Source organism: Chrysochloris asiatica, unplaced genomic scaffold (assembly GCF_000296735.1).
Source record: "Chrysochloris asiatica unplaced genomic scaffold, ChrAsi1.0 scaffold00621, whole genome shotgun sequence".
NCBI classification, from domain to species: Eukaryota; Metazoa; Chordata; class Mammalia; order Afrosoricida; family Chrysochloridae; genus Chrysochloris; species Chrysochloris asiatica.
The window spans coordinates 44,102-46,774 of NW_006409139.1; the positions used below are offsets into that span (position 1 = coordinate 44,102).

Genomic DNA, 2,673 nt, shown 5'->3' on the forward strand with positions numbered 1-2,673 from the left:
GAAGTGCAGCCAGAGTGCTTCTTTGAGGCCAGGATGGCTAAGCTTCGTCTCTCATACTTTGGACATATTGTCAGGAGGGAACAGTCACTAGAGAAGGATATCATGCTTTGTAAGATGGAGGGAGAGAGAAAAAGAGGAAGACCCCCAACGAAATGGATTGTACAGGTGGCAGCATTGATGGACTCAAGTGTGGTAGCAGTAGTGAGGTTGGCCCAGGACCAGTCATTGTTTCATTCTGCTGTGCATGGGGTCGCTATGAGTCGGTTCCGACTCAATGGCACCTGACAACAACATCTCTTAAAAATACTTTTACTATGAATTCTTCCTCCCAGTTGTTTATCAATGGTATCTGTTCTATCCGTTTTTTGTGGCATATTGTTGTTGCTGTTGTTGTTAAGTGCCATTGAGTTGGTTCTGACCCATAGCGACCCTGTATAGTGTTTCCAAGGAGCAGGTGGTGAGCTTGAACTGCCAACCTTGCAGTTCAAATGGCTTTGCAGTCTGGTGCACCACACCACACACCAATAATTCTAATCTCGCAGCTTGCAAGAGATGTGTTAAAATAGTGTAGAACCCAAACTGTCATCTTATTGCAAACTAAGCCATATGAATCACAGAAGTCTGTTAAAGTCTTAAAGAATATGTCTCCATTTTATTGGCCAAGTGGTCAGACAGGCTATATGGATAGGTATGCCAAAGTAATCAGCCTATTCTTGTAGGGCAGTGTGGGTTTGCTCATCGGTAAGAAGTTTAACTTCTCAATGAGGATAACCCAAACGGTATTTAAACAGATGCTCATTATGGTCAATAACACAAGCCATCAATTCATCCATTTTTTAAATGAAAATGACCACTGAACATGGATGCCCGCATTGAGCCTTTAATGTGGCACAATGACTCCCACATAGCTATGTAAATACAGCCAACCGTATTCTGCCTTATAGCCTTCCATGGCTTCCAAAGACTCCACCAATTGTCTTCAGAATCTTTAAATCATCCAGCTTCTTCAGTCTAAAATAACTGAAACTTTCAGTTTTTAATTTATTAATCAATTCTGGAGATAGATGGCCATGGGTGACTGGGGCATGCCTATGGAACCTGCGGCGACCCAACCCTCAGGCAGATGCGGAAGTAGCTTTGTAGTATTGTATATTTATGGAGGCTTGTTTTGTGGCCTAACACATGGTATACTCTGCAGAATAGTCCATGCTCACTGGAAAAGAATGTGTATTGTGCTGTTGTTGTGTTGAATGATCTATACAAATCTATGAGGTCAAATTGGTTGATTGTGTTGTTTAGTTCCTCTCTGTCTTTGTTGAGCATCTTTCTTGTTGTTGTATCCTTTTTTGAAAGTGGTGTATAAAAATATCCTACTATTATTGTAGATATATCTATTTCTTTCATTAATTCCATTACAGTTTGCTTTATATATTTTGGGGCTCTTTCATTGAGAGTGTAGATATTTGTTATGGTTATGTTATCTTGTTCAATTGACCCTTAAATCATGAGATAATGTCCTTCTTTATCTCTTATGCTGCTTTTTGTCTTAAAGTTTATTTGATCAGAGATTAGTATTGCCACTCCTGCTTGTTTTTATTGCAATCAGCTTGGTATATTTTTTTCCATCTTTTAACTTTTAATCTGTTTTTGTCTTTGTGTGTAAGGTGTGTCTCTTGCAGATAGCGAATTGAAGGATCTTGTTTTCTTATCTATTCTGCAACTTTCTATCTCTTGACTGGTGCATTTAATCTGTTGACATTCAGTGTAATTATTGATAGGTATGAATTAATTGCTGTCATTATGTTTATGTTTTTGTGGTGCTGCTAGTTTCTTTGTTCTGCATGCTTTCCTGTGCTGAGTTCATGCTTTTTGTGTTCTTTCTTGTCATTTTCTTCATAGTTTTAATGTTTCCATGTTCTTCATGGATTTTCATTTTCTTATTATGTTGTAAAGTATTAATTTTATTTGATGCTATTATATATTCAATTAACATTTTCCTCCATTTAAAACAGTCTATTTTATCCTGCAATCTACCTGACCTCCTTACCACCTGGATCTCTGCTCCAATATTTTCTCCATCTTTCATATTGTAATTGTTTTGATCATGGACAGGCCTCCCAGATCCTCTGAATTCATTCTTATAGTTTTATTCTGTTCTGGACTCTTCCATCTTTCGATTGAGTTCCGGTTGGTGCTGCCACGTATGTCAATCTCTGGTTGTTGTCTGTTCTTGTTGGTTCTCAGTCCAAATAACTCACTTTAGAATGTTTTGAAGTGCTGGGCTGACTTTGACTAAGTCCCTTAGCTTCTGTTTATCCTGTAATATTTTCACAGGATAACATCATATTTGATTGACAGCTTTGCTGGGTAGATGATTCTTGCTTGGCAGTTTTGTTTTTTGTTTTCTTTAAGGGGTTTATATTTGTCTCCCCATTGCCTTCTTGCCTGCATGGTTTCTGCTGAGAGATCAAAGCTTAATCGTATTTGCTTGTCTTTGTAAGTAACATTTCTCTTTTCCCTAGCTGCTTTCAGGATTCTCTTCTTGTCTTTCATTTTGGAGAGTTTGATTATGATATGTCTTCATGATTTTCTTTTAGGGTCTGTTCTTCCTGGGGCTTGTTGAGCTTCTTAAATGCTTATCTTCTCATTTTTAAGAATGTTAAGGAAATTTTT

The 2,673-nt window shown here is 37.8% G+C and overlaps 1 pseudogene; it reads right to left on the reverse strand.

Annotated features, from left to right (window-relative positions):
• The window catches only part of LOC102827634, a 15,983-nt pseudogene that overhangs the window by 2,609 nt on the left and 10,701 nt on the right, over positions 1-2,673 (reverse strand).